The 19805-nt window shown below is 33.7% G+C and overlaps 1 pseudogene; it reads left to right on the top strand.

Moving 5' to 3' along the window:
- Positions 1 to 10913: 10913 nt before the first annotated feature.
- LOC102508397 lies at positions 10914 to 11956 on the top strand (annotated as a pseudogene).
- The last annotated feature ends 7849 nt before the right edge of the window (positions 11957 to 19805 follow it).

Genomic DNA, 19805 nt, shown 5'->3' with positions numbered 1-19805 from the left:
AATACTGATCTTTATAAATTTTGGTGTTTTCCTAACTTTTATTTTTGTTTAAAATTTATCTGGAGATGATGCATGAAAGTAAATGTTAATGTATCTAGGATGGTCTTTGTGAATATTAAGTTAAAATATTTATGAGTTTGTTATCACTAGTTCTCAGTTTTTCATTGTTTCATATCTAAAGCAAAGCCTGGTTGGCTCATGTAACAAGGTGTCTCCAAAATTTATAAAGGATGGACTTTTTAGTCAATGATGCCTTTACTGTGGAGTTTACTCCACTAAGCCCATCTTTACTCAAGTTAGGGATAGAGGTGGAGTGTAGGGGACGAAGGATATGGGTGGGTGAATGAAAGACATATAGTTGGATGTATGAACTCAGCTCCTGTCAAGGAGTGCAAAGAGTCAAATGGCCCATTCTTTGTTTGGATACTGTGGGAGAACCAGTGCCACAGGGAATCCTATATAAGCCTCCTGCATGGTCAAAGGCAGCATTTCTGAAAGGAAGAGAAGGATTGAGTCTGAACTTCAAAGTCTTCCCATTCCCAGGTGATTTAGAACGTCTTCAGGAATTCCCATAGGCCATATGGGGGCAGTGAGTAAATGTCTAGGAAGCCTACCATGAGAATTTCTGTGGCAAATGACAAAGTGATGCTGCCACAGATGTGATGGGGTAGGGATAAGCCAGATGGAGCATGCAGGTGAGATTTATGAACAGTCTACAGCACCAAGCATGATTGACCCAATTCAGCCAGGAAAGGAAACTGAGCACTGACCAGAAAGAAACCAAAACAGTGTGCGCGCACACACACACGCACACACACGCACACACACGCACACACTCACACTTACTCACTCACTCTCATTCACTCACTCACACAGAGAGTCTCCAAGTCTTACAGCTTTTAAAATGCCTGGGAAGGACTAGGAAGGATTCAGAGGAACTAAAACACAAATCGTGCTAATAACCACAGATCACAAGAGATCATTGTTGACCTGCCTTTTCATCCAATATATTCAGAAGCAGTAACATCAGAAGAAAGAGGCATTATGAGACCATGAATTTGCCCAAGTGTGACTGAGTGACTTGGAAGATATTGTTTTAACTGGAAATAGTGATTGTTGTAAAGTAGCAAGCATGGCAGGAGAAAGGAAGTCAGTATCATTTTATCTATAGAGAGTAAACAAGTTATATTTTCTTTGCAAATTTGAGTATGACATATCTAAATTGAGACCCATTTCATTACCATAGTGTGAAGTAATTGCAGTCACTTTGAATGCAGGTATAGACAATGCTCACAGAAAAGGGTGGAATGGGAGCAAGCAGAAGCACAAAAGACATGAATACTTAAAGGTCTTTTTGTGTGTGTAAAGAAATTAGAAATTGCTGGGAGCTCACAAAGCTATGGCATTTTGCTTATCCAGAGATTCCACCAGAACAGATGAGAAACAAGAATATGCTCCTCCTCTTATGACTCCCTTCTACCCTCCACCAACCATCACCATAGGTAAATCTATTCAGTGATTAAAATGCATGTTTCTGAGTTGAGTACCATCCTTTCTGGAAGATCACTGATGACAATATTCAGCTTTTGGCTCGCTTAACAGAAAATGCTAAGTTCAGATTGTTTTTGTTTTTGTTTCTTTTTCCCCAAGTTAACACAGTTTAAAACGAATCAATTATAGCTGGTGAACAGGGACTCAGTCAACAGGAAACATCATGGACTTTTTGACAGTAAAAGTAAATACAGATAAAACACTTTATTTCAGTAAAACATTCAGTAATAATTTTGCATTTTAAGAAGTTTTTTTTATAAGAAAAGCAGAAATTTAGAAGAAAGATGTAGATATGTCCTCATCCAACAGAGGTAAATTTTGTCTAAAAAAGGTGAAAATTTCTGTTACCAGCAAATGGAAAGTGTTAAAAAATCTTTAACCTCTCATATAAATCCTATAGTCAGTTTGTTTTGATGTTGCCATAAAATATTGGCATATATGCTCAGTGAAAGAGAGAGGTTGGAGAGAGACAGGAAGAGGAGAGAGAGAGAGAAGGAGACAAAGGCAGGAAGACAGAGAGAAGGAGAGAAAGAAAGAGTAAGAAAGGGAGAGAGAAGGAGGGGACGGAGAGAGAGAGAGAGTGAGAAGGGTTTTTTTTAAACTCTAATTTCCCACATTTCGTTTGCAGCTAGAAGTTAATTGTGATCAGAAATTTGTTGGTGTACACTGTTATTAAAATATCTGTAAGTGGTCAAAATATATCTTTATCAACATAAAACTTAAATTGTGTGGTAATCTATGCTATGTTTTCTATTGAACTTTTTATGCAAGTACAAGAGGCAATGATTTATTAAATTAAAAAAAATCTGAATTAAAAATATCTGACCATCCTGTAAAAGTGAGAAATATAGCCCCTCAATAGCCTATGCTGCTTACAAGATTTCATTTATTTAAAAATTAACAGTACAATTGTGTTACAAAAATTAGCCAGATGAATTTAGATTTGTAAAGGGTGCATTAGGGAGAAACAAAACTGAGAGAAAATTCACTAGAAAATTACATTGTGAAGGATTGTTAATGTTCCTTATTATTAGGATTAGTAGGCAATTGATGAAATCTTCAATAAAATCTTAGTCTAAAGACTTTAGGGGGTTGATTTATAGTATAAAACTCCATCCCCACATCTATATTTCCCTATCTAATTTACATAACAAATTAATGGTTTGGGGATTGAATGATTTTAAACCCCCAGTTCTTGAATTTGATTCTAGGAACTACAGAGTTTACAAATAGCATAAAATATTACATATTCTATTTATTTACAATGACTCCTGTAATGAAAAAAGAATCTGAATTTTTTTTAATCATCAGCTTTCTAGCAAGCAATTGCTGTGTTGCTAGATAGGAAAAGGAATTTTCTTCATTGCAATTTAAGTTGTTAAATTTAGTTATTATTTGTTAGAGAAAAAAAAAGTATGAGTAGTTCTCCTAGTAAAATTATAGTCTTATCCTTTTGAGAATTCTAAAAAAAATTACTTTCACTATTAAAGAGTACACTGTAAAACTATACTGGAAGTGTGATGCTTATAAAAAGTGTTCTCAGAAGAAGAAAGTTTTTGGGAGTCTAAGCTTGTACAGCTCACTGCAAACAAGCCAATAAATTGAGAGACCAGTTGTTGAGGCAAGGAATAGCAACTTTATTTGAAAAGCCACAAGACCAAAAAGATGGTGGATTAATGCGCCAAAGAACCATTTTGCCCAGGTTTGGATGCTAGTTTCTTTTATAAAACAAAGAGGAGGAGGTGAGGAGTTTAAAAAAAAAAAAAGGAGGGGGGATAAGTTGTTGCAAATATTTCCTGGTTCCAGCCAGACTTTGGAGGGTAGGGGATGTGTTCATTTCTCCTTTCCTGTAGCCATTTATAGGTAGGCCTGGTCAGGGTGATTCCTGAGAGCTAAACAAAGGTGTTTTAGCTTAATACTCAGGCATGGGAGGCAGGGTTCCCTGACATGGGCCAATATGTATACTTAAAGCTTCAGGCAACATCCCTTAAGTGATCAACTTGTAGCAAAATTGAGAGAATACAAACGGGAAAAACACAGATCCAGTATGGAGCCATACTTGTTCTTCCCTGATACACAAATAGCTCACGGTGGTTTGACAGTATTCAGAAGGAAAATGTAAGGAACAGTTCTCTTTAGACTTATTTCACAGATTTAAAAATTATGATTTTCACATAATCATATTATGTTCTTAATATTCAATACAGTTGAAAAAATTTGGTAAGATTCTATAAAGCCAGCATTCATCAGTTCAATTCAGTCAAACAAATGGTAGCTTATTTCAATCAATGTATTTTCTCGGTTTTTTTTTCACTTTTTTTTTATTGAAATATAGTCAGTTTACAATGTTCTGTCAATTTCTGGTGTACAGCACAATGCTTCAGTCATACATGAACATACATATATTCGTTTTCATATTCTTTTTCACTGTAAGCTACCTCAAGATATCAAATATAGTTCCCTGTGCTATACAGTATAAACCTGTTTATCTATTTTATGTATACCAGTTAGTATCTGCAATCAATCAGTGTATCTTCAAGTTATTGTGTGTGATGTTTTTTAGATTGCATATTTTGATTTGTATTATTTTATTAAGCATCATGCTCAATATTCTAAAAAATGTATAATTTGCTCAAAATTGTTGTCTACCTGAAACATAAAAGAAGACATGAAGAAGTACCATAAATTCCAAATTTAAGAATAATGCTTAAAAAAAATAATGCTTTATATAATGGTTTTAACTAAAAAGTTAAGAATGGGTTTTAGAATTAGAATCTTGCTCGTTTGTAACACCTAATGAAAAAGTGGGTGTAGGCAATGGTCCTCACTGGCTGCTAACATCACTCTTAAAGAAAGAGACAACTGAAATCATGTAGTTTCTGAAAAAAAAAAGCACCTCCCTAAATACTGTGAAGTGTCTAGATTGTTGTCCAGTAGAAATGTAATCCCAGACACATTCTAATTTAAAATAGTTACTGACCACCTTTTAAAAGTAAAAAGGAACCAATGAACTTTAATTGTTAAAGACTACCTTCAACAATTGAAAACCACCTTCAGCAAGATGAAGTCCCTCATACTCGTTGTGTATGTGTGAAATCATATACAAGGTAACTGATAGAGCAATCTGTTAAAAGTAAGATTGATTGATTTAATTTCAGCTTTATTGAGGCATAGAAGATTGTAAGATAAAGAGTACATCGTGGTGATCTGATATACATAACATAACATTGTCAAAAGATTCTTTTCGTCTAGTTAGAAATACCTAGGATTTGAAGTGCAAGTCTTGAAAAGATGTCCCTACTGGAGATCACATTTCAAAAGCGAGGCAATTTCCTTTGGCAATAAAATAAGCAAAATAGAAAACGTATGGTAATGCTAGACAAAAAAAGACAATAAAAACACTGGAAGATACACAGCTTCTCCCCGTACTAACCAAAACAAACAAACAAACAAATAAATCCACTGAAGAAACAATTTTACTGTACTGACAGAAGATAATAATGTTAGCTAGGAATTTTGCAGACCTCTCTTATTCCACAGTGTAAACAAAAGAAAATCAAATATGTTTATAAAAAATTACTTATCTTAAAAAATAAGAAAATGATAATCAACATATTTTAAATCATGAAATTCATTCAGAAACAAACCACAAAGCAGAACACAATGTCGTATATGAAAGATCTAAAACAGAGTAATTTTAAAAGGCTAAAAACAAAGACATGTGCAAAGTTTTAATATTGTGATCCATAATCTAAAAATATATATTTGGTTATTCAGATGACCAAAATATATTTCTCATATATACTTGGTCTTTGTCTATGGTTCCTGACTCACAGCTCCCCAAAGCCTTGAATTTCTTAAGTGCTGAGAGTGACAAAAGTGTCTCTTGTTATATAATGGGGGTGACTTTCGGACCCTACTTAAGGATGGGAGCTGGTTGGCTGGAGAACCAACCATGTGATTAGAGGGTTGGAACTTTCAGTCTCACTCACTGACCTCTAGGGCATACCTTGCCCTATGCATCTTTTATCTTGCTTCACCTGAGTTATATCCTTTTGTAATAAATCAGTAATCTAGTAAGTAATATGTTTCCCTGAGTTCTGTGAGCTGTTTTAGCAAACTAATTGAATGCAAGGAGCAGGGGTCTTTGGAAATTTCAATTTGCAGCTGATCAAACACAGGTAACCTGGCCTTTGGATTTGCAGTTGAAGTGGAAGGTGGTCTTGTGGGACTGAGAACTTTACCTGTGGAATCTGATTCTATCTATGGGTAGATAGTGGCAAAATTGAGTTGACTATTTAGACACTTAACGTGATAAATCTCCAACCATATCTAAAATTGATAATTAAGCTTTAGCATAGATTGTTACTTTCCCAAATTCACACAACTAAGTGATGGTAAAATCTGATTTTGATTCTTAGCATCTGGCTTGAAATCTTGTGCCCTAAACCACTAATGCAGCTTTATAGGTACTGTTAGATAGATGCAAATTGTATTGAGACTGTAGAACAAAACTACTGCATAAAAAAAAACATAATACGTAATTTTCTATAATTCTTGAAGCACTTTGCCTCATTAGGTAAACAATTTTACCTATTACATTGTATGATAAAGACTCTACGTAGAGTCTATTTTAGCTTTTAAAAAAATTACTGGTTGATGTTAAGTTTTAAACATGTGCCCTTCCTTAGATTGTGTCTGTAAGGTTTTGGAACACCTGGCTAATTCAGTAAAATAGCTCAAAGAAATTTAAGCTGTGTTGGTATACACACAAACACACTACTGTTACACTGATGGAAGATTTTCAATTTTCAGATAATTGTAATGTGTGGATGTAGTGTCTTGTCACTCTGCCTTTAGGTTTAGTGATATTGCCACAAAGAATTTAAAATCTGTAGAATTATCTTGCCAGTATCCTATTCCTTAGCATCTTAATATTCATCAAGGTGTTCCAGTTTCTGTTCCTCCCTCATCCCATAGGATGAAAATGAAACAGCTGTTGCCAATTCATAGCATATGGGCTTATCTTTTTCATTACAATGTATTTCCATCTGGGTACATTGGAAGTTCTTACAATAAAGTGTTTTTCTTTATAATCCAAATATCTGGTATATAAAAAGACCTACTAAAAGAGATGCATAATTTGTTAGCTGCATTTCCTTACACTGTTCTGGATTTTATAAATGTCTAAAAATATATAGTAACTACAGCTATGTTTTAGCTTGATGTTTTAAGAAAGAAAAATTAATTACATATTTAACATGGGAAAGCCATATGTTTGATAGCTGATTTTGGCATCAAAAGGAATTCCTTTGATATCAATGATTGCTTTGTGGAGGTTTGGGAAAACCTGCACAAAAAGATTGACAAAGAAAAATCAATGATAAACCCTTCACGATGAAAGAATTTTTCTTCAATTTTACTTTGTCAAAAACATCTTTAGCAATGTTATAGTGGCAAAGCTTTTCTTTTTTTTAGATGATCAATATATTTTTATAATTAATCTGCTTATTTCAGGTTCTCTTTAAATGTGAAATCTAAATCTAATATACTCTGTTAAATTTTCAGTCACTCGAGTTTAGTAAATTATTAGTGAATTCTATCTTAGTGATTTATTACCTTTCATGGCTGTGCAAAAAATTGTTTGACATAACCAAACAAATGATAGCATAATCTACTACTCATATATTCTTTCAAATTGAAGTAATAAATATTATTATTATTTAATAAATATTTGGTAAATTAGTATTATCTGACACCAAAGCAGAGCTTCATGAGTGCAAGCCTATTTGTTTACTGCCATAACCTAAAATCTAGAATAAACATGGCATACTTCAAGAACATAAGTATTTGTTGCACAATTTGGACAAATAGCAGGAATAGAATTAAGAAAAATCAGATCTTGATTGGCAAATAACAAGCATTTCTTTCTTTAATATTGACAATATTTTGCCATTCTTTAAGTTAAATAAAGGACCTCTTAATGTATATTTTTATCAAGTGTGAAATTTAGAATTTATTATTATGAATCTTTAAAATGCCAAGACATTTAAAATGAGTATTTAGATAATTCTAATTAACATGATGCATTTTGAATAATACAATATTCTGGAAATATTTTGTGTGTGCATTCGATTATTCATTTTACTCAGGAAACTATCATTTCTGATGTAGTAAACTGAAAAAAAAAGGAACAGTAATTTGAGTCTTAGCATTCAGAAGATGAGAAAAAAGAATGAGAATATTTCCAGATAAAAATAAGTTGTCAATGGAAAAAATATAATTTTTTTTTATGAGCAAGCAAAGCTGTAGAAGAAGAAAATTACACCCAAACTGCCCTAACAAGAACAACAAAATAGCCTACCTTTTCCTAATTTTAAAGTGAACTGTAATCAAGAGCTTGTAAGACAAACACTACTACTGAATAGACATTGAATTCCTGGAAAAGGAAAGCACAGCAGTTCAAAATGTGAGCATGTGGGACAGCAACCACCAATGCAAGAGGCAGGAGATGCGTTTCTTGGAAAGCTAAGATGCTCTGGCCTGAGAGGAAAACAAGAAAAACCCCTGAAGTCTTCTACATCAGCCATAAAATGAAAGGATGCAACAATGAGTGTAGCTGAGATGAACAGCTTCTAAAAATGGAGATTAGTAAGGAATTAAAAACATGTCATACAATCTGCATAGTCACTGCATAGTTTCATACTATTTTCTGTAATGTCTCTTTATTTTAGTATAACCTATTGACAAGAATTTTTGCTACTGTAGTTATTTCAAGAAGAAATGGTGTAAGATTAAGATTTGAAACTAATGACTTGGTTGGAGAAACATGTAAAAATGCAAATATACAGACATTAAATAATTGCTACCTATTTTTAAACTGAAGTTCTACTTTAGTAATTATATTAATTAATACTATTATGCTAAGTAATGTTACCAAGTAATTATGTTATACTAAGCATTATAAATGTGTTTATATATATATAAACCAAGCATTTATATGTTTTTGTCTATGACTGTAAACATTTTTTCATTTTCCAAGCTTAGAGAAACAGGCTGTGTATATTGTAGATACATATTTTTAATCAAATTCAAGCTTCTTCTTAAATATACATTTGTGAGAGACAAAAAAGAAAAAAAGCTCAAATACAGGAATGTGACTGGATATGAAGGTCAAAATTTACCCATCAGAATCCATTCTGTTGGATGTTCAGTATGTTGGACATGCTTATTAGGTTTGCCAGTTGTTCAAAAATATAGACTTCTCATTAAACTTGTCGTTATTTCCATCTCGTTCCCAAACTTGCCAAATCACAAATTGAAAGAAAATGAATAAAAATATAAACTGAGAGAGTGAAGAGCACTAGAGGAGGCTTCACTGAACAGGAGATATCAACATGATCTTCAAGATGGAAAAAATGAGGAGAAATGACTGATCTAGCAGCATGGAATAATTTAAAATTGATCTGGTCTGCTAGCTACAACTATGTGGGCACCTAACACTCATGTTCATTTAAATGGCTTTGAATATCACTCAAATTAAAGCAAAAAGCCTTAACAGAGCCTAACCTGCATAATCTTCTTCCCATTACATCTCTGACCACGTTGCCAACCATCTCCCATGCATTGACTTTACTCTAGCAAATAAGGTTCCATGTAGTTCCCAGAAACATCAGTCAGACCTCTGCCTCAAATGCTTACACTCATTAGTCTCTCTGACAGGAATGATCTTAGAGCATCACTGCGGCTAGCCAAGTCACTTTCATATGCCTTCTCTTTACTCAAAAGTCACATCTCAGTGGCGGTCTGTGTGGCCACCCCCTCTAAATCCTCAAGCGTACCTCCATCCCATATCATCCTTGTATGCTTTGTTTTGTCTTCTTAGCAATTATCATTGACTAGTATAATATTCATTTTATTTATTTCTCATATTTATTATAAATTTCCCCTGTTACAATGAAGACTACGTTAGGGGAACTTTATGATTCCTACCACTGCTGTTATTACCTGAGCATCTCTTTCCAAGGATCTACATTTCTGTGTGATTATGTCCATCTTCCACAGAATAGTTAGTATTTAAAGGCTCCAGACCAGCTGAACACTGGTTAGAGTATCTTGGATCAGCATTAGGCATTTCATTGTTTTGTTGTATTCTGCTAAAAAAAAAAAATAATATGTAAAAATTAATTCAATTATTAGTTATAGAAAATTTAAACAAATAGTCTTTAAAGGAAATGGAAATTAGGTAGTATAAAAGGAAAAAAAGCATACATTAAGAGTTATTTTTAAGAAATAATTTATTAAAGCACTTCCGAGAGCAGACAATAAGTGGGAAGGCACTAGGACAGCCTCCCAACAGTATATTCAGATAGTCATTCCCATATATAAACAAGCAATGTGTCTGCCTTACAAATACAAAGGAATTCATAAAGCTGCCAGCATAATTGAATCTCCAGCAAGAAAATGATTTAAAAAGTGCTTAAGTATACAGAAAAAATGATAAACAAGGAAACCATTATTAAAAAATGATTATTTGAGAGAGAAGCCATAATTTTATTGTAAAGATCTTGTTACACAAGCCTTTTATCCAATTAACATTCTAAATATATAGGTAGAATATATCAAGTTGGTTATGTTCAGTGTTATCACCAGGTTTTATCAATTCAGTATTTGATTAGGCAGTATACTTTGAGGTGTACCAGTTGGATAGGGAATTTCAACATTTCTGTGCATTGGTTTGCTATATATTTTTTAATACACTTAAAGTGCTGTTTTTAATGGAAATTTTTTTTTATAAAAGTTGGTATGTAATCTTGGAAGTGTCTTATCTTTGAGACAGTTCTTTTCTTTCTTTGAGATTTCAAAACAGGGACATAGAAAGAAAGTCTCAGGTGAAAATTAAAGAAACAGAGAAGAAAGGATAAGAAATGAAATAAAAGAACAGAAACCCTGAACTGTTAGCATTCACTATTGCTTGCATCTAAAAATATTTTTAAAATGACTAACTTGAGTTAATTTCTACATAATTCCTGTAATTCTTGTTCATTCTTATTTGTTGGGAGTTTAAAATAAGAATGGCTTAAAATATAGTCATAGTATTTTATTAAGATTTAAAAATTTTTGAGCTAATGAAATCTTTTTTCCTTTTTTATTCCACTTACTATCTTGTTTCTGAATGTATACTCTATGCTGCTGTTCCTTTTACAATTATACACAAACTCTAAAACTTGTTTCTCTGTGAAAGAATGCAAAATACCTCCCCTTACAATAATTTATTTTATTTTGCTTAACAGTTCACAATTTCAATGGAAAACATTTGTCTTGTACCTCTGAATTTAGATACGATGAGGTAAATAATCCATAATTAACATATTATAAAAGTGGATTTCAGATTGGACAACTGGAGGGATGGCAATGCCTGATGGAGATCAGGAACCAGGTAGCTACTATGTGGGTGTGGACGTTGAGACAAGTAGTGTCCATGAGGGGCTGGTGGACCAGAGGGGCACCCTCTTGGCTTGCATAGACCAGCCAATTAATCAGTGGGAGCCTCAGTTCAACAACCACGAGCAGTCCTCCAAGGACAATCTGGGATAAGTGTTGTAGAGAATGTTGCACAAGGGGTCAATTTAAAAAAAAAGTTTTAAGACTTGGGTTTAATGCCATATGTTCTCTGGTTGTTTTGAATAAGCAGTTTCATCCTTTACCAATGAACCGTGTAGGGGATTCCCTTCACAATGTCATTATGTTTCCACGACCACCAGTCAGTCAGTCAGGTCCACAGGATCACGGAAACCAAACACAGCATCCTGCAGTACACTGGGGGCCTGGTGTCCTTGGAAATGCAGGCCCTGAAGATTCTGTGGCTAAAAAAGAACTTGGGAGAGACTTGCTGGGATAAGGCAGCACATGTCTTTGATCTCCCAGACCTCTTATCATGAAAGGTAACAGGTGTCACAATAAGATCTCTTTGCTCCCTGGTGTGCAAATGGACATACTTGGCAGAGAAAGGCCGGGACAACAGTTTCTGGAAGATGACTGATTTGGGAAGACTTGATTGCAGACAGTTACAGCAAAATAGGAAACCAAGTGCTGCCTCTTGGAGCTTCTCTTGGAAATGGGCTCACTTACACCAGAGGCAGCAAAGGACCTTGGCCTGCCCGCTGAAATTGCAGCTTCACTTACTGATGCCCATGCAGAAGGACTAGGTACTCTCTTACCCCACGTCCACCACCAACACTATGTTCAAATGAAATGTTCTCTAGAACTGAAGACAATCCTTTTCTGGTTTTACAGCAAAGATCAAGAACTGGTGATTCAAGATATAGTAAAGAAAAGCCTTTTTACAGTTAGCCATTTGGATAGAATTACAGAACTTTTCATCAAATATACAGTTCATTTATAACTTTATTAATTTCTCCATACAAAATAACAGAAAAATGATCTAAATAAATATCTGGATGGTTTGTTGGTTTATGCCATAATTTGAGAAAGATATGTTAACTTCCAGGTAGGATGTATGATGATGGTGTACTTACCTGTACTAATTTTTTCTACAGGTACTCCAAAACCCTTACAAGTCTAACTTTTATTTTCATGATATGTTGGCTTACATGCTACGTCCGATTACTTGGGTATGTTCTTGATTTCATTTTCTAAGCATCTCTCCAGCCTAGCATTCATATATTTATTTATTCATTCATCAAAGACCTATTAAACACTTAGTTTGTCCCAGGTAATGTGTTAGGGGACAGTGAGCTTAATAAAAAACAACAACAACAACAAAAAAAACCTAGGTCTCATCCCCAAGTGGAAGGCAGACAATGAGACAAGGTTTACAGTAAAGTATAATGACTCCATCCTCTTCTTCATCCTTATGTATGTTTTTGGTTGGGTACAGTGTTAGATTCTCAATATTTCCCACTTCAGCGATAGCTGTGTCTTTTTCCTAGCCTCTCTTGCTAACAGGGTTTCTGTTTAAATTATGGTTCAAACTTCATGAGATCAACTTAGTACATCATGACCACTGGATTTTCAGAATAGAATGAACTGACCAGAGTAGAAATTATCAAATATGTCTCACACAGTAAGGGTAAGCATTATTTCTGTGGAACCTATGTTTCCATTTTTATTTTATGCATCTCTGTGTGTATACCGGGCCATAATGAAAATAAAATTTTTACTGTGGGTCATGGTGCAGAAAACTTCAAAACATATTTTATTTCATACTTCATATTACAGCCAAGAGTTATCTGTCAGATGCTTACATCAGACGCTACTCTCAGAAGTCTGTCTGTGCATTTTCACCGCCATGTCTTTGCACATGTGTTCCTCTGCATAGAATGACTGGTTCTCTGTTTTGCCCACTAGCTGACTTCTACTCTAACTTGAAGAGCCCTCTTAGATGCTTTCTCCTCTGTATAGCCTTTCACGGAACATTCATATTTATTTTGAAATTCTCTAAGTTATACTTGTTTTTAGCACTTTTACCTACCCCTACTGAAGAAATGATTGTTCTGTAATTGCTTTTTATTTTTTCTCTGCTCATCTTTTCCACTAGACTACAGCTCCTTGAAGTCAGGGACATTATATTATTCATCTTGCATAACCTGTGCTGAGTCCTGTGTATGGTTGTTATAGGTGCCTGATAAATGTATTAAATGAATGAAGTCACATTAAAGCAAGGAAAAAAAAGTAGGGGGGGAGGGTATAGCTCAAGTGGTAGAGTGCATGCTTAGCATGCACAAGGTCCTGGGTTCAATTCCCAGCACCTCTTCTAAAAAATAAATAAATAAACCTAATTACCTCCCCTCTAAAATATATATATATATATATAAAAATTTTAAAAAAAGAAAAAAAGTAGTCACCTCTGCTTTATTCACTAATGCAAGGTATTTAAAAAGTGGGCTCTTATTTTAAATTTAATATATTCTATTTGAAATATATAATGCGGTTTTCATACTCTACTAATACAAAATTATTTGTATCTATAATCCAGTAATTAACTATACTCTACTACTCTTTTTTCTTGCTGCTACAACTAATAACATGGGCATTATTTTTCAGGCAATAATAGAAGTGAAATTGAGAGCAGTCTTTTAATACTTTTTCATTTTTATGCTCAGTACTTAGGTAACAATATTATTTTTATTGAATAAATTTTCCTTCAGTAAAGCAATTTGTTTTCCTTTTGAAAATGTTAAGTGATATGTATTAAAGTATCTACACTTTTAGTAATTTTGCAAGAATGGGGATCATATAAATTCTAGAAGTAGGTTCACTGGGCTTTGAAAACTACAATTTGTGCTTTTCCATTAATGCTAAAATGACTATTTCATATATGAAGTCTGGATGTGTAAATTAATTTTCTTTTCCATAAAACTGCTTTGAGGCCAATAGAAGATAAACAGATTTACTAAGTAATTTTAATAGGAGTCACATTGTTATAAAAAAAAAATTGTCACAGTCATTAGGTAGATTTGAAAAATTTGATCCATGAATTTTCTTACTGTTGATGTAAAGTGTGTTCACATTTGAAAGGTACATAATAGGCAGTGTATAGTTATTCTAACTAGTAATTAAACAAATAATTGTATAGATAAATATATAAATTGTAATAGAATTGGCTAATTGTATTAGAAATGAAAAAAAAATTAGTCATATTTAAACTAATTTAGCCATGTTTGAATTTAGGGAAATGTTGAAAGCATAGTTATATCTTACTTAGCTTTCTGGATACTATAAGAGTAAAAGAGCAATGTCTGTGAAAAGGTGTCAATCTATTTGAGAGCAAAAAAAATAAATAAATAAAATTGTACTTGGTTTAGGTGTACTCCAGAAGCAGAAATTGGAGTGAGCAATTGGATGCAAGACTGTGACCTTGCTCTCAGGAAAACATGTACAGGAACGAGAGAAGCAGGATAGGGATGGCAGAGGAGCTCTGTGAGAATGCGTCTTCAGATGAGGTCTAGCTGATCATGGTGAGATCATTTGTAAATGTAATTTGTGCTGCCGTGTCTGCTCACACTTGAGACAGGCCAATGGCGCATATATACCTCCATCCAAGTCGGTTATTGCCTGTGGAGTTGTGCGACCAGTGTGGGGGGTTGCAGCATAAATACCAGGACTACAGGGGTAGGCAGCTTCCATCACCAAAGGGTATCCTCCAGAAGGTTTTGCAGTGAGACGTAAGTCTCTGTATCTGCACCAGCAGCAGCAAGGGGTGGGGACACTGCATTAGTTTCCTTTTGGTGTTGTAGCAGGTTACTAAAAATACAATGTCTTAAAGAAGACTAATATATTATCTTACAATTCTGGGGGTCAGAATGGGTTTTACTGAGATGAACCAAGGTGTTCTGCTACTTTTTGAAACTTCACTTTATGCCACTTTGCTTTTATGAAGAGCTAACTCTTTTTGCCAAATGAAAAAAAAATCCAAATTTGATTTTTGCTTTTATGGAAAAAAGGAAAAAAGTGAAAATAGCAGCCAGCATTTGTTTTGCTGGGAGCTGTCATAGAGGTGCCAACCTCCTTCCCCAGGAAGTATACTCAGCATCTCAGCATCAAGCCGCCACAGCTTTGAACTGTGTCTGTGAGCATCTGTGCTTCTCCTTGATTTATTTTGTGGATGCATCAGCAAGATGTGTCCTAGGGTAATTCGTTCTTCACTTTATGCCCTGTGGTTTACAAAAGGTTTCATAGGAATGCTCTATTTTCAGATAGTGGGGGAGATCCCGCACTGCATTTCTTCTGGAGAGTAGGGAACTATCCATTTTCTTGCCCTTTCCAGTTTCTGGAGGCTGCCTGCATTTCTTGGCTCATGACCAGTTCCTCCATCTTCACAAGCAAAGTGTAGCATATTCCAAACTTTCACTGAATCTGATTCTCAGCAAACACTTATGTTTATTCATTTAATGGAAATAAAGGTAAAACATAATCTGAGTTTAAAAGATTTATTCTCAGAAATGATTTGATGATGTAACACACTCACAGGTTCTGAGAATTAGGACAGACATTTTGGGGGCCAGATTTCAGTCCACCACAGGCACCAAGAGACTCAGCTATAACAACATCCATAACAAGTCATAGTAGTCACACAGAGATGTACTCTTCAGAAGCTAAAAATTTTCAAAAATTAAGAAGTAGAGCAATCTGTATAAAAGTAAAAAAAGGGTTAAGTCTCGTACGTGACTGTTTCTTTCTCAACACCATGTCCCTGCCGTGAAATTAAGCAGCCTGCATTGTCTGGAACTGGGAGTATCAGTCCATGCTTCTTCTATTTAGTAAAGAGCAAATATTGGTATGCTTGTTTTGTTTCTGAGCATATGAGTTAGCAGATAATAAAAATATAATGAGCTATGTTTGTTTTATTTCTAGTTCTGTCACTAGAGTACTAAACTGAGAAAAAGCAGGGAGAAAAGGCAACCTTTTAAATTATTTATGGTTTGGAAGAATATATGTGGATATAAATTCTTTCTGTATTACATTTAATGTAGGTTAAATATATCAATCCTCAGAAAATAAAGCCTTGGCGACATTTGTTGGAAACAGAAGGAGTAGTGAGACATCTATGTTTAAGTTCCAGTTGTAACTGACTTTAAACAACAGCAGTGCCAACGATAATAATTTAAGGAATCGGAATCTTATCCTGAAAAGTCCAGAGTAGAGTTTATCTCAGACATGGCTGAGTGTAGGTACTAAGATGGTGTTACCAGGTTTCAGCCTTGCTGTCTCTTTTCCTCATTTAAGAGATGGATTATATTCCTTTTCTTTCTTTTAGCAGTGGCAAATTAAATGTAACCATTACTGGTTTCTTTTACCTTCCAATCACTCCAAGCACATATATAAAAATGACCCAACTGTGCAAACATAAAGTCCTGGAAAATACCCATTGTGATTGTCTGAATAATGTCCTGTTCTAATCCCTGGAACTTGTGAAAGTTAACCTTATATGACACAATTAATGATTTTGAGATAAAAGTTTATCCTGGATTATCTGGGTGGGTCCTAAATGAATTCTTAAATATCATTATAAGAGGGAGACAGAGGGAAATATGAGACAGAAAAGGGGGTGATGAGACCGCAGAGACAGGGGTTGGAGTGAGGCAGCCACACACGCCACGGAATGCTGGCAGCTCTCAGAAGATGAAAGAAGCATAGGATGGAATCTCCTCAGGGTCTTAGGAGAGACTTTTTGTGTTTGTCAATTAGTCGTTGTGACTGAAAAATAGTTTTGATTGACCTGGCCTGGTTTATGTGTGAACAGCTTGAGCAGAAGTATCAGATGGACTGAAGTCTCATGGATTGAAAGTCAGAGAGGGACGTTTTTCCAAAGTACACAGAGCGCTGGTTTCAGAAACTGGGTGAGTGGGAGCTAGGCATTCATAAACAGCAGATGTGTATGACATCTGGCTCTTGATGAATGTGGCTAGTATATTCCCATGGGCTTCAAGGTTGTGTTGGTGTGAAGGTAAGATCTTTCTTAGGAAACATAATACTGCAAAGTGGGTGGACAAAGGTAAAGATTTGTCTTATCTCTCCCTCTTCTTCTTCTCTTTCTCTTTGAAATCAGAATTCAGTTTAAAACCAAATTATATATACATATATACTAGTGGTGGTAGTTAATACGAATGATTTGTTTTGTTATCTAAATTTTTTACAGGCTTAAAAAAGGAATTTCACATAGGGTAAAAAAATCACTTATCAAATATGATACTAAATGTTTATTTAAAATGTAAGTCAAAAGTATGCAATCTGAATTTAGTAACACATTTTTTTATGCCACCATTAAGTAAATATTATACACATACTGAAAGAATATAACTTGAATCCAGAGCCACCACAATTTGATCTATCAAGTGTCCCACATATTTCAATCCAGTCCTTAATATGTGTTTCCCCTTTGGAACTATTTTTATGTTTAAATGTTACACTTGTTGATACACTAAATTGTCCTCAGAAATGCTACTTTCTCAACCTTGTGCTTACATTCCCTTTCAGTCTTCACTGCTTCCTCATTGTTGAGGTATCAGCTGTCACTTTTTGCATCTTCACTGACTCTAGCAGCCATATGAAATATATCATTTGAAATTTATATACCATATATCCATTTTCATAGGCCCTTGAAAATGCTTGTTTATAATCTGATGTATAATCCTTGGAATCCAGATAATGAGTTAAATATATAAAACATAAAAATTATAAACATCCTTAATGAAAGGAAGCACTGAGGGGAATTCTCTTTAAAAATTGCATCAGTTTAAATCTATACCTGTTAGGTATCTATTTTGTGCCTCCCAAAGATTTGTTTCACTCCTTTGTAATTTCTTTGTTGTTTCATACTTTGTGTGTGTGTATGAGGTTTAACTTGGCATTGGACAAATTTTTTATACATGCACATTACAATGACTAGCATAAAGAGGGTTCAATATTAGTACTTAATAAATTGTTGAATGTGTAAATGAAGGAATTATTCTATTACAAATTTCTATAGTAACCCAATGTTGCCTGTAAATAGGAATATATCAATATCCACGTTTGACATAGGATCCAAGACACATGGAAGGTTAATGGGTTTTAAAGGTCATATAACAAGTAACTGGCATACACTTTGAAGTACTTTGCCTTACACAAAGAAACTACGGGTAGCCTTAATGAATACAAGCAGAAAAAAATACTTGTTCAGGAATCAATATATGGAAGGTAATAGAAAATTTAGAACATTTTATAAGAAACTTAAATTTAAGAATACCTGTCAGAAGCAGTGCATCTTGCATAATTCATTATGTACTCTTACAATGTGAAACTGTTTATAAGGTTCTAAAATGAAAGGTAATAGGTGTAGCCTAATGCATAGGCATCCCTCTTTTCCTATTTAATAATGTTTCCTGCTTACAATTTATTTTCATAGTATTTTGTAAAATATTACAATATTTTACTCTATATTCAATGTATAGGAAGAAAAAAAATCCTTCCCTGAAATGTGTATATGTCAGCTTATAAATCACTCTTTTAGGAAAAGAGAATATAAATTCTGAGAAAGCCCAACACACATAAACATAGCTTTGAATAGAGATGTACAATAATAATAAATAATCTACATTTTACCTACAAATTATTTTTATTCGAAATTATGTTTGATGTTATTGTGATATTTGTGGATCAACCTGCTTATCAAAAACTGAAATGAAATAATAGTATTCAAATTGGTCAGAATTCTTCCCTCTTCATCATAATAGAATATATTATTCTTTTCTCTCCCTAGGATTTATATCACATATTATAGAAAAGAAAATCTACGTTAGAGTATGATGTCATTTAAAAAAATCACCTCTTTTGAGTAGTTTGTGACATAGGTCCTTTTCTTTCAAATGCACATTAACACTTTGTGGCAGAAGTTGGAGCTTGTGTATCATTATATTGTTTAGCATTTTTTTATCATGAGTTCTGAAAATAATACTTTCTATAGAAAAGCAATACAACTTTGAGAGATAAATATAAGTTAGCATTGTAAATCAGTATATTAACACTCACTGGTATTTTGTAAGACTGTTAATGGTAATTAAGTTTTATTCTCTAGTCTCAAATATGACACACTATTCAAATAAAAGTACACATTAATATTCATGACGCATCAAGCATTCTAGAGAATAATGCGATTTGTTTGAGTCTATATTCGTATTTTCAGTCAAATCATTGTTGAAGATTTGCCTATAATGTTTTTGTCTTTCATAAAAATAGATAAGAAAATATTTAAATGTCAATTTCAAGAAAATTTAAAAAAATTTCTTCTTCCCAATGATTTATGATGTTCCCTTTACCTCAGACTATTTGGTTAAATTTTTGCCATGGCAATTAAAAACTTACATTTTTATTTTTTAAATTTAATTGAATTTTTAATTCCAATTCCATACTTCAAATAGTGTATTTATAGTATTTTCAATTTACTGTAATTTAAACCACAATTTTAAAAATATTTAAGGGATACATAATAAATAAATAATCTTACATTAAAGAATATTAAAAGATTAACACGATTTTTTATAGAAACATATGAAAAAGCAATTCAGTTGTAATGAATCCCACTTGAGCAGCCAGTGGACAATGTCTTGTCTGTACCAATAGGAAAAGGTTCTCTGTAAAATATAAAAAATTATAAGGTACATCCCAAGGACTCAAGATGAAATTGAGAAAGATTATTATTTAAAGCATAGAGAGAGAATCTCTCATCCAAAAAGGTGATCCTAGAGACTTGT

The sequence above is a fragment of the Camelus ferus genome, chromosome 1 (assembly GCF_009834535.1).
Source record: "Camelus ferus isolate YT-003-E chromosome 1, BCGSAC_Cfer_1.0, whole genome shotgun sequence".
In the NCBI taxonomy this organism is placed as follows: Eukaryota; Metazoa; Chordata; class Mammalia; order Artiodactyla; family Camelidae; genus Camelus; species Camelus ferus.
Note: the sequence above shows the minus strand (reverse complement) of the source record. Positions and strands in the feature narration are given on the sequence as shown.